Here is a 13,190-nt window from a genome sequence, read left to right as displayed (position 1 = left end):
GCGTCATATGTCGCCCCCTTTCTAGTTGTGCACATTTGTTGCTCTGCAAAGCTCAGTTTCACGTGAAAAATACTAAGCATGTACTGTAATGTAACTTGCAGCATTTTGCAGCCATCTTAATGTGAGCGCTTTAATGATCAAATACATTCAAATTTGTTAAAACGCAGTGTTTAGTGATTATTCATATTAACCCTTATTTATGTAATAAACAAACGAGTTGAGAATCAAAATACATGTAAAAGTGAAACCATAAATCAGAACTGTACTGCTCTTAAAGTGACAGTGCACATTATGAACCTCCACAATATGACAACCCTCCTGAATTATTAACGGCCTTTTATATTTTTCCCCCAATTTCTGTTTAACGAAAAGAAGATTTTTTAATAACCCATTTCTAAACATAATAGATTTAATAACTCATTTCTAATAACTGATTTCTTATATCTATGCTTTGATGACATTAAATATTATTTTACTAGGTTTTTCAAGATTCAAGCATTCAGCTTAAAGTGCAATTCAAAGGCTTAATTAGGTTAGTTAGGCAAGTCTTTGTATAACAGTAGTTTCTTCATCACACAACCAAAAATGTAATGCTTAAGGGGGCTAATAATATTAATCTAAAAATAGTTGTAAAAATATTTAAACCTGCTTTTATTGTAGCCAAAATAAAACAAATAAGATTTTCCCCAGAGGACAAAATATTATAGGAAAGGCTGTGAAAATATCCTTGCTCTGTTAAACACCATTTGGGAATCACCCACCTACCCACCTACCTACCTACCGACCTACCGACCGACCGACCGACCAAACACCAACCAACCAATCAATGCATCTTCAAGCTTTTTTATTATGCAATATTTTTTATTGTTTCTTATATGAGAAAATCTAGCAAGGTCAGTTTATTTTTTATTTTTTTAAATTTTTTTTTAGGATTTGTCTTGCGTGTTCATTTGTCAGACACGAGTAATTAGTAAAACATTTAAAGATTTTTAAAAACCATCAAGATTTTGTAGGATGTATATAATGTATAATATAATGCAATGTAGGATGCAGCACAGCAAGAAGTTTGCTGGTTTGAGCCCCTTTGGGTCAGTTGGCATTTCTGTGTGGAGTTTGCATGTTCTTCTCGTGTTAGCGTTTCCACCGGGTGCTCCGCTTTCCCCCACTGTCCAAAGACATGTGGTATAGATGAATTGTGTGAACTAAATTGGCGGATAGTGTATGTGTGTGTATGTGAGAGTGTATGGTGTTTCCCAGTACTGGGTTGCAGCTGAAAGGTTATCCTCTGTGTAAAACATATGCTGGAAAAGTTGGCGGTTCATTCCGCTGTGGCGACTCCAGAATAATAAAGGGCCTAAGCCAAAGAAAACTGAATGAATGAATAATGTAATGTAAATATAATGTAATATGTCACTTGATTTATTTTTCATTAATAAATACACAGTACAAGTATATATCTTTATCTTTTTTTGTGCTTTTTTCACAATTTTTATTTATCTAATGCAATTTAGTAAGGGTTAGATGCTTTAGCACTCTGTGCTTAAAGTAAGAAAAATAGTCTTGTTTTCAGGACGTCTGGATAATTAAACTGGAGAACTTGACAAAGGATTTTCTTATTTCCATTTTTTTTTGCAGCGTGACTTGAATATTTCTATTTTATTAATCTGTTTTAACTGTGTTTTCATTCTCTTAGTCATAAAGCGGCTTTGTGTGGCCTCATGTCAGGTGTGTAATAAGAGCACGCAGGCTGATTTTCTTGTCACCTTCACACATAGGCAGGAGGTGTTCATGGTCTGAACTGTTAATAGCGCCTTTAAATGCTGGATATCAGCTCATTTAACAGCAATGTACATTAAACAGCTAAACGCTCAGGGGAGAAGAACAGTGTTTGCATGGCCATACATTGTGAATAACATACATTGTGTATAACATCAGCTCTCATCCACCGTTAGGGGTCATCGGTTCACCCTCCTCTATTGATTTAGGCCAACTGGCTTTGCTTTCTCAGATACAAATTCTCTGTTTTTCAGTCCGACGAGTGTTTGTATGCGAGTGTGCGTTTTTGTAAATTATTGAAGAGGAACAAATTGTGTCTCAATTGCATCAGGGGCCTCGCCGAGATCAAACCGGCATTGTGATGTTCATTAATTTCTCACACACACTTGAACAGAGATTGAAAGAACATACACCATCATTAAAACCCTCACACACACACACACACACACACACACACACACACACACACACACACACACACACACATATGTGAGTCCCTGTGGGTGAGTGGAGTGCTAACTCTGCTCTTTTCACAGGAGATTGCCATCACATAATGGAATCAGTTCAGGCCTCTGAGACCGTTTGTATTTCCAACAAATGCCGCAACAATTTTCGGCTATCGTGGAAAAAAATGAGAAACGTTTTTTTTTTTTCTGGAGGATCTGCCCCTGCAGAACGTGAGATGGGGAACGGGGCTGAGGTTCTTTATCAATGTGACACAGACTATCGCTGCTGAGAATGGTTGTTCAAAAAGAGTTGGCCATAACAAACCTGCGCTGATGATCAGATACACAGAACGAAGCAAAAAATCACTGATTACATTTCAGTCATACACATATTCAGCAGTACTGTGAAGATCGGGGAGGCAGGAAGACCTCCATTATTCTAATATCATTGTGAGTATTATGTATCAAACTCCTTTTATGAAGCAAATTTGTGGTCCGTGACCCATTTCGGTTCGCTGTGATCATATCAGAGGTTTACTATTTGAAAAGAAATGCATTTAAAATATTTTTTATAGCATCTTTTCAGCAGGACTATAATAACGTGCAATAAAATGTAGTTTCATGTGTTGTTATTCTGGTAGCTTTGAATGAGTAGGTAAGATCATCTTTATCTGGCCTCATCTTTACATTTTTAGAAAAAAAAAATACTATTAAGGCCATAACATATGGATTCAAATGGAGTGTGGTGTTTTCAAGCATTCAATTAGCATGTTAATTAAATGAAAATGTGTAATAGTTTACATTAGTGATGCATGCGTTGATGGGCACATTGGTGTTGGTCGATAAAGGCTTTTTTAGATGTAAATGTTATCAGCCGGTGAGGAAATGAATTGTCTCTTGATTAATTATGGATTATTTCTGTGGGTTGATACACTTGTGTGCTGCTGGCCATAAGGGGTGTGATGCTTTATAACAGTTTCTGCAAGAGGAAAAACAAGATGTCGGCAGCGTAGATGTTTTTATTTTCACTGTAAAAATTGCAGTTTGCAAATAAATGATTTTGAGAAAAGAAAGATCTAGTTTTATTTTGCAGTTTCCTTGTTTTCATCATCTACAGTTTTAAAAATCAAATCAGTTCTCCACTAAATTTATTTGTCATTTGTTTTTATAATTGGAACCGATCAGTATTGGCTATAGATATTTAGTGATTGTACTGGTATAAAATGTCCTTATTGATGGTTTTACTAGTTTAAATTTGAATTAAATTCTGTTAGTTTATCTTGAGAGTTATTTTTAAGCTTTAAGTAGGACTTAAGGATATTTCTATTTGATTTCATAATTACTTATCGTTATAATTACCAGCTGAAGTGCCACTGCGCCCCACTAGAGGGTGCTCTATCTTTAAACTCAGCCAGCCATCAGAATGTTTCCCACAACCCACTGTGATTATTAAGCTGCTTTTCCACTGCACATAACGTTCGGACACGACTGTCGGAACACACCCCCTTGGGGTAGTCACACAGAATTTTCCGTTTTGTCGTGCACCATAGGAAGCTGATTCTCGCAGTGGTATCTGAAATAAAGCAGTGCAAAAGCAAAAGCAAGAGCATTTATTCTGTGTGTGTTTACAATAGAACAATGGAATAGAATGTTTTCATTATATATAGACTTTTTTTTCGGATTAAAAAATAACAAAAACTCCTATTTCTCATCTTACGCACATGGACTTACTTGGACACTGGAACACATCAGATCTGGTTGGCCAAATGCATACGGTCTAGTCACAGGAGTTCAAATATTTTAACAGATCCACAGCTCAAATTGGATCGACAATTTCTGCATATGGAGATGATCAAAACTGCACGCAGCTCCAGGACTACTCTCCATTGGAAATTAATGACTTTCGCTCTGTCGTTTGTCGACTACAGTGGAAAGGCGGCTTTACAAACACACACCCGTTTCATATCATCTGGACTATATAAGTCACACTGACACATCACGATTCTTGATTCCATGTAGTGAACATTTCTGAGCATTTCCATTGTTTCTTTGTCTTTCCATGCCTGGTTATTTGATGTTAGATCTGTCCTTTTATTCAATGGCTGACTTTTGTCTGTTTGTTGGATATCTCTTTTGGATTATCCTGGACATTGTGGATAATTGACCGTCCTTTTATATTAAATCTACATTTGGATCCTCTCTTGTGTAGTCACGCCCATTCATTCATTCATTTTCTTGTTGGCTTAGTCCCTTTATTAATCCAGGGTCGCCACAGCGGAATGAACCGCCAACTTATCCAGCAAGTTTTTACGCAGCGGATGCCCTTCCAGCCACAACCCATCTCTGGGAATGTAGTCACGCCCATAGGTTGTAATTATAATAGCTTTTAACAGTTTAGTTTTAAGTACTTCTGCAAACCAAATATATTTAATTGTTGGACTGCTATTATTTATAAGTTTTTCAGGATTTTGTGAATTTTTTTGTTGTCATATTCTGTATTTATATTCTTTAATATCTATTGAATGCACTTCATAGAGGTTCTGTTTTAATATACCCATGTGTATCTGAAATAAAACCTTTTGTATAGACCATTTTGAGGGATGTAAACCAAAACAATGGTACCAACGTATTTCTTGTTTTACATTTTAAATGTCTAAAGCTTCCTAGAATCCAAAAAGAGTCACATATTGATAAATAATGTCATGATAGCTGTTTTAACATTAATCTACGATTGAATCGCCTCTTGTTACAGTTATGAAATAGTTTTTATAACAAGCAGGAAATGTCTATGGGCCAATGACATGACAACATTGAAATGGTCTATACAGGTCTGTGCCTCTTAACTAGAAAAAATCCTTAATTACTTCCGAGGTACTCTACAAGTGCACATTCAATACAGTTTTAAAGGCACTTGGGGACAGCTTGGTTGTAAACCTTTAATCTCTATCCTGCATCAAAAACAGCCAAAAGTTTCATTAAAGTTTGTGCTGTTCGATGCCACAAGGTCAGTTTCTCGTGGCGGGATGAAGTCTGACCTGCACCACAGAACCATACAGATGCCACAGTGAAAGTAGAGCTTTTAAAATCATACACAGCAGATTGTGATTAGATGGTTTGACCAAAAAGACAAGGGCCTTGTCCATCCCAAAAGGTTAATAATAAATTAACCATTATTTGGAGAAATGAAACTGTAACCATTGGATGTAATAAAAAGCAGTATGTAACAGAGTTGTTCTTTTAATTAATTACATTATTCAAACCCTTTTATACACTAAATGTGTCATTGAGATAACATGCAATGTGCAAGCTGTTATGCTTTAAAGCATTTGTTTTTGTGCAAACTACCAAAAACTGGTGCAGAGGTGCTGAGAGGCACTTTCTTCATTATACATTTCTCTGAAAGGGTGGGCAGCAAAGCAGACAAAATTTTATCAGTTAATAAAGTGTCTATTGGACTGTACATTTGCTAAATACTACAAGTTGTTGCTTAAAATGATCTGTCACTATTGGTTGTAGTGTTTTTCTGCCATCTGTAAGATTTCTGACACTTTCCAAGTGTCAATGTTATCTTAAAATGATAATTAAAGGTGCAGTATGTAAGCTTGACACCCAGTGGTTGAACTAGGTAATGCACACTTGGATCAAAACACATTTTCACTCCTCTTCTGATGAGTCCATTCAAGCGCATCTCTAGATGGACGTGAGTGTGCCTTACTATCGAGCCTAAAGGCAGATTTGAACCATTTTCTGACTAAAAGCAACAGCACACGATAGAAGGAAAATTTTCCATTTAAAAATTTGTTTTAACCAACACCTCGAATTGATATATTAGAAATGACTTCTATTTTTTGCAGCCGAACAACAGAAAACTGACAATGGTTATCTCAGATACACCTCATGTGCTTTATTCAGTGTTAAATGCTAACTATGTGAGTTTAAATGCCATTTTACATGACATTTATTGCCATACTACTGAAGCAGATAGTTTACCTCAGATCTAAAAAATAAAATAAAACGTTTGAAATTGAACTTCAGAACTGTGACTCAGTGCAAGCCAACACATATCAGTGATTCAGCATGTACATTATTTAGAGCAAAAACCTTACCATTTTGTGAGTGTGTACATGTTCTCTGCTTTTGACTGTCTGTGTTTAAATTTCTGTCGTGTTGCGTCTGGTGCAAACAGCCAAATTGTTTTTCAAAGCGAAATTACAACCTGCTCACCTAATGTTTACGTTCGTAATATTTATATTATTTGCTAATTAATAACCACCTCATGTGGAACTCTGAATCTGCATCTCATTTTGGGGTAGTTACTGTCCACCGGAGGTCACATTTGACTAAATGGTAATCCGGGGTGCTAAAATATAATTGGATAAAGTGGCAGTGGGTGGGTTGAAAGAACCTAAACAAAGACAGCCGTTCTGACACTTAACTCGCATTATAAAAGTGGAATGACTTCAGTATTGTTTTTTATTTAAACAAGAATGTTCACTTGGCATGTTTCTTAAATATCTGCAAATATATTGTGGTATTTTTATGCTTTATAATAGTCAAGAACATACGTACAGGACCTTTTAATCAGCATTTTCTTTTTTGTTTTTGCGAATGCAGTTATTGTTAAAAAAATTAGTCAACAAATACTTGCTATCAAACAAAACTTTTACCCTTTAGCTTGCCACTGTAAGGCAAAAATGAGCCTTAAATTATATTATGCATCATTTAAGCCAATGGTTCGCAACCTTTTAGACTGCAAGACACCAAAAACAATGTTTAATGGCCTGAATCTTTTATTCGTAACTGAAACTTTAAGGCATTTAAGAAAGAGCTGTATGTTTCTCACTTATTTTAACCGACAAAACTGACTTTTACAGTCAAGTGTCACCATGACTTTTTTAATGAATAATAATAATGACTAAGAATTAGTTATTTACTTAGCTTTATGTTGTTTAGAGAAAAAAATAAAAATAAAGTCCTGCTTGTTTCATGAAAAAGCAAAGAACAGGGACTAATAGTAGGCTATTAAAAAGAGATACAAATTATAGTACTTAACACAAATCCTGACCTTAACTCTGTCTTATTCCATGGCTGTATATTCACAAGACTCTATTAGTACTGCAGTTCACTCAGACTTGTCCAGAAAAAGCACACAAGTGGTCATATTTGAAAAATAGGATTAATAAAACATGAAACGCAGAGCCTAGAAATCTATCAAAAATATCTGAGTTGCTCCTTCACAGTTGAATATGTCCTGACTGGAACTCTGCTTGTCAGATGAATGTGATAACGTGCTGTTGCATGAACACAACAAGTACTGTGGTTGTTCAATTACTCATGTTGAGGTATACAGAAGAAAAAAATGGGGCACACAACACCAGGATGAGCATGGAATGGCTCAATACATTTTTTCTGGTTGTGAACTATCTGTTTAAATAATAAAGCCCTCTTGGACGTTTGCTTCCAACCGATGAGCCGTAAAAAAGCCATTTCACTGTGCATATGAAAATATAGTAAATCAGTTTAGTTTAATTTGAAAATATCCCAACCAAAACCAAGCCCATATTGTTTACTGGAGGATTATACAGAATTATAGCCACTTTTTGTGTGCATGTCAATCTATCTTTCCGTTTATCTGTCTATATACACAGAACTTTAGGATCTGAAGAAATCCGTTAATCTGTGAGTCAGCTCTTTGACGTACATTCTTTTGCGTTTGTGTAGTTTCTACAGGTGTGAAACAAGAGCATTCACAGAAATGGAAGCTCAGCAAGCTTAAGTGGATTATTTATGTCAATTAAACAAACTTTTCTCACTTTCGCCGTTTGCTCAGTGCAGTTCACATGAGTTCCCACAGGTCACGTGCTTTCCGGAATACCATGGGCTTTTAAAAGATCTATTTCAGAAAGTGATGGAATTGTATATATTTTGTCCAATAATGGAATATCAGGGGTATTTGTTTGTTGCTTTAAATTTTAGTTTTCATTTTATCCAAGACTGGTTTTGATATTCGGCTTAAATGGAGACCATGAGTTCAGTCAAAGAGCGGATAAGAGTCACTGCTGTCAATAAAGTGAAATGAAATGCAATGGTTTTGAGTGCTGTGAGAGTGTTGTCATGGTTGCTAAGGTGTTTTTTTAATTCCCGGGAAGAGGCTGGCTGCCATGATATCATTTTTTAGGGTTGGCATTGTTTGGGTCTGCAATGTCTGTCAATATTTCCAAATCGAAGGGCTCCAGTAACTAAATTGCCTGAATTGATACTTAAAGAAAGAAGTCTCAAAGCGATTTTTGAAAGCATTAAAAACCTTAAATTGAGCACTACATTAAAAGTTTAAACCTAAATAACAAATTTACATAACAAATTCACAATAAGCTACAAGTACTACTTGATAGGCTACTGAATAAACGGTCAATGTTTTTGGTATGCTACAAAACAGAATCAATATTATCATATTTTGTCTTCTAAAATACGACCTCCAAACTTACTCCATATGTCAACCTGCACATGTACAGTATGCACGCTTAACAATTATTATTGCTTTCATTTCCTTCAGTTAAAATAAAAGTCTATACAATAAACATTACAGTTTCCTTCTTTCTATTTTTGTTATCATGCTTAACAATGATGATCAATTACAGTCATATTATTTACGGATTACTGATTTGAAATGTAGCCTATTAATTTATTTTCATCTAAAGAGGCATGTCTTTTAATCCTATCTTTCACTTCCTGTGCCCCTGATTTCAACTGACATCTCAGGCATTTAAGTGGCACTAAAACGAGGGACTGAAATATGTGTTCTGATTCACTCCATAACATACCGGTCTTCTAGTTTTCAGTCCAGAACTCTAGTTGCCTCCAGGCCTAAAATGCAACAGCAACTTTATTTCTGCTTTTAGCTCCTTCTCTCTTTTTTAAAGTTTGTTTTTATTGATTTGAATTAAATTACAAACCCAGCGAACAACACAGAATATTAACTTATATATTATTTCAGAATGAATATATACAGTATATATTTATTTATTATAATTGACCAATGTGTGCATGTGTGTTAATAATAATAGTAGTAGTAATAATAATAATAATAATATCATTTATTACTTTCATTCATTCATTCGTATTGACTTAGCTCCTTATTTATCAGGGGTCACCACAGCGGAATGAACTGCCAACTATTCTGGAATATGTTTTACGCAGCTGATGCCCTTCCAGCTGCACCCCAGTACTGAGAAACACCTATAAACTTTCACATTCACACACGCACTAATACACTATTATGGGCAATTTTGTTTACCCAATTCACCTATAGCTCATGTCTTGGTTTTGGTTCCAAAGGAATGTTTTCTCCAGTCATTTCACAGACCAGAACAAGCACTTCCTTAGAAAACAACTGCAGCTCACCACACTCCGCCTTACAGTGAAACAGAGTTGCAATTTCATCTTTACATTTTGTGCAATAGTCTTAAAATTTAGGGTTAATCCGATGTAATTTCAAAGGTGTAATGCAAGTCCTCATCATCTCAGCAGGCACACATCATCAAAAGAAGTTAGAATTAGGTCATGACGTCAGGTGACCAAAATTGAATGTCTAGTCAACGTCTAAGGACAACGTTAACGTCCAATAACGACGTCAAATTACGTTGATATTTGGTTGATTTTAGATTGTGTTGGAAAGTAACCAAAATCCAACATCTGATAGATTTCAAAGTTGTAACGTCCACACAACGTCAAGGTGTAACATGAGTAGATGTTGAAATTTGGTTAATTTTTAGTTTGGACGTTGGACATTGATGATGGCCTGATGCACATTTCCAAACAAAATCCAAAGTCCCCACAACATTGGGGTACGTTTCGGTACAACGTCAATATGACGTCATGTTGACTTCCTGTGTCTGCATTTGTACTACTAGCTCTTTCTTAATGCAGAATTAGTTTTCATTATAACCGTTTAAGGCTGTCTTTATTATTTTTTTTTTTTTTAGGTTTGGTCCAGGTGGAACACCAATAGAGGCTGTTTGCCTTCCATTCAACTTGGGTTTTAATAGCATCATTAAATACTCTGATGACGTGTGGTTGTCTGTGTGAGCAGGATTTGTGGAGGTATGCAATTACGTTACCGCCATGCAGAACTGGTAGCCTTGTCATTTGGAGCGAAATACTAGCTTTTTAATGTGTTAATGCTGCTAAAATGAATCACAGATGATATTCATATTTTCAGTGTGCATGTGTATGTAAAACAGGTGCTGAATTAATAATGAATAAGTCATTAGCATTCATTGAAGCAGCTAACAGTTCTGTTCTCAGAGCTAATGAATCAACCCTAATTACTGGACCAACTTTGATCAAAACTCTGATTCCTAAACTAACTTTGAACAAACTTCCGGATCAGGCATGAGGGTTTGAGCATAATGAGATCATTGAGTGATCAGTCATGAAAGAATTGTGTGATGTCTAGGAAACGGTCTGTTCTCTTTAGCTCTCTGGCTGTGCAGATTTGCATTAGTTATTAATAAGCTGGCCCAGTGTATGTGGATTTCTGTGTAGTCACAAAAATAAAATAAAAAATGCTGCATGTTCGTAAGGTGAGACACTGGAAGATGAAATTAGCACATGAAGTCTGAAGCTTTCCGCACTTTGATCAAAGTTTCATTACGCTGATGCTCACTTGGACGGTTCTTCATCAAACCGAGCTGTCATGTCTGCAATGTGCTTAATGCAGAGTCTTCTGGAAAGCCCCGGAGTGCTCTAAAAATGAGCCAAAGCCCTTGAACTGAACAAATCTCATCAGGCTTGTACAGATGTGACAGAAACCCCATGCTGTTGCGCATAACAGGTGCGCTGTGCAAAGCTGAAACAATAGTGCAGTCGAAAATTAAATTCTGTCATCAATTACTCATACTTCCATGTCATTCCAAACATGCATGACTTACTTCCACTGAAAACAAAAAGAGAAGGCTGAAAGCTATGATAAATGTTTGTAGCGTACTGTTTGTATGCTATATTCCAAGACTTTTAAATATCTGAAAAAGAATAGCAAATTGCTTCAATTGAGATTGAATTTCTTTTTTAACAATAGGTTCGTCTGGCTCAAAGGAACACAACTGAATAATTTGTTTATTAATCAGAAAGATTCAGTTTTGCAGTTCGTTGACATCAAATTGATGGAAACATGAACATAGAGATGTCCAATAACTAATTAATAATATTACTAAAACTACTAAGTAGTAGTCAGAAATGATTTTTAAATGATGTAACTGATTGATGTAAGTGGTGTTGAGCTTTTCCCATTACATTTTTGTACAGTCAATGTATGTGCATTTTACATTTCAGTGTACATTGATTATTACAAGGGGGGTTGAATTAATTAATTTTGTAAACTTACATTATTTAAGTTTTTTTGCTTTCTGCATTTAAGGCAGTGGTTCCCAAACCTTTTTTTGCCCGAGACCCCCTTTTGCCCCAGAAAATATTGTAAGGCCTCCCTCCACATTTAATGATATTACTGCCCAAATATGTTTGCAGTAGGGGTGTTGTTTTCAAACAAACTGTATGTTTATTACTATATCTAGACAAGTTTATGCACAAATAATAGCCTAGTGTATAATAAAAAAAGCAAAACATCTGCAGACATCAATGAGTCGTCTGCAAATGTCTTATTAATTTGAACTGCCTAATGCATTCATTAGCAAGAATTTTGATGCAGATAATGCGCTGTGGCTGGGTCAGGGACTCTTTGCATCAATAAAATGGAATAAAACCATAGTTCATATAACTATGCTGGCAGATAGCTCTCTGCTCATGGTTGCCCACTGAAGCTCAGCAGGGCTGCGCCCGGTCAGTACCTGGATGAAAGATCACAGGGGAAAGCTAGGTTGTTGCTGGATTTGTGTGGGTGAGGCCAGCAGGAAGCGCTCAACCTGTGGTCTGTGTGGGTACTAACGCCCCAGTGTAGTGTAAGGGACTCTATACTGCTCAGTGAGTGACGTCTTTGGGATGAGATGTTAAACCGAGGTCTTGACTTTCTATAGTCATTAAAAATCCTGTGATGTCCTTCGAAAAGAGTAGGAGTTTAACCTTGGCATCCTGGCTAAATTTGCCCACTTGCCTCTTTCCATCACAGCTTCCTAACCATCCCCATGTCATAATTGGCTTCATCACTCTGTCTCCTCTCCACCAACCAGCTAGTGTGTGGTGTGCAGTCTGGCGCAATATGGCTGCTGTTGCCTCATCCAGGTGGATGCTGCACACTGGTGGTGGATGAGGAGATTTCCCCCAATGTGTAAAGAGCTTTGAGTGTCCAGAAAAGTGCAATATAAATATAAGGAATTATTATTATCTTGGTATTTCCTGCATTTTGTGTTTCCAGTATTGCTAGCGCTGCAACCCAAAGTGTTTTGAGCTTTCTCACCTGGGTCCAGGTGATATATATATGCTTGGATCATTACTATAAATTGCTGAAGGACGATTGTGGACGAAGGACATTTGTTTTGGTTAGCCAGGGGATAAAATTAACTAAGTCAACATGATCGTTCTCCTAATTGTCCACTGCTAAAAAATTTTACTAATATGACTCAATCCCCCACATAAAGTTCGCTGAGGCCCCTTGTGGGCTGGGAATCACAGATTTAAGGTATTCAAAATGCAGTCAGTTGTTCACCGTGTTTGTTTTTTTAATTAGGCTTAATTTCAAAATTGGTGTATGTTAATTAGGTCTGCACAATATATTATTTCAGCATGAATATGGCAGAGTGCGCATCCACAATAGTCACATCGCAAAGATATTCAATGTCCAGTCTGAATTATAGTTGACCAGGAGCTACACAATTGTATTTAACCACTTTATTTATATGATTTATGCAAAAAACACTTCTAGCTTAGAATTTTTGTCTTGTTTCTAGCCCAAATATCTACATTTCAAAGCGAAAACAAGATTATTTCACTTACCCCACTGGAAGATAATTTCCTTAA

At 36.2% G+C, this 13,190-nt stretch overlaps 1 protein-coding gene and 1 long non-coding RNA gene across 7 annotated transcripts in view; one reads left to right on the top strand and one right to left on the bottom strand.

Annotated features, from left to right (window-relative positions):
- LOC141375642 (uncharacterized) overlaps nt 1–13,190 on the top strand; it is a 217,842-nt gene that overhangs the window by 10,570 nt on the left and 194,082 nt on the right. For 2 of the 4 annotated variants that reach the window (XR_015498050.1, XR_015498051.1), the window contains exon 2: nt 10,205–10,322. The exons of the other annotated variants lie outside the window; for them this stretch is intronic. This is a non-coding gene — a long non-coding RNA (uncharacterized LOC141375642). The remainder of the gene's footprint in view (nt 1–10,204; nt 10,323–13,190) is intronic. 4 annotated transcript variants of the gene reach the window in all.
- kcnd3 (potassium voltage-gated channel, Shal-related subfamily, member 3) overlaps nt 1–13,190 on the bottom strand; it is a 170,705-nt gene that overhangs the window by 18,747 nt on the left and 138,768 nt on the right.

The sequence above is a fragment of the Danio rerio genome, chromosome 8 (genome assembly GCF_052040795.2).
Source record: "Danio rerio strain M-AB ecotype USA chromosome 8, GRCz13ab, whole genome shotgun sequence".
Lineage (NCBI taxonomy): Eukaryota > Metazoa > Chordata > Actinopteri > Cypriniformes > Danionidae > Danio > Danio rerio.
The sequence above is the reverse complement of the archived record's forward strand: the minus strand, read 5'-3'. Positions and strand labels throughout refer to the sequence as shown.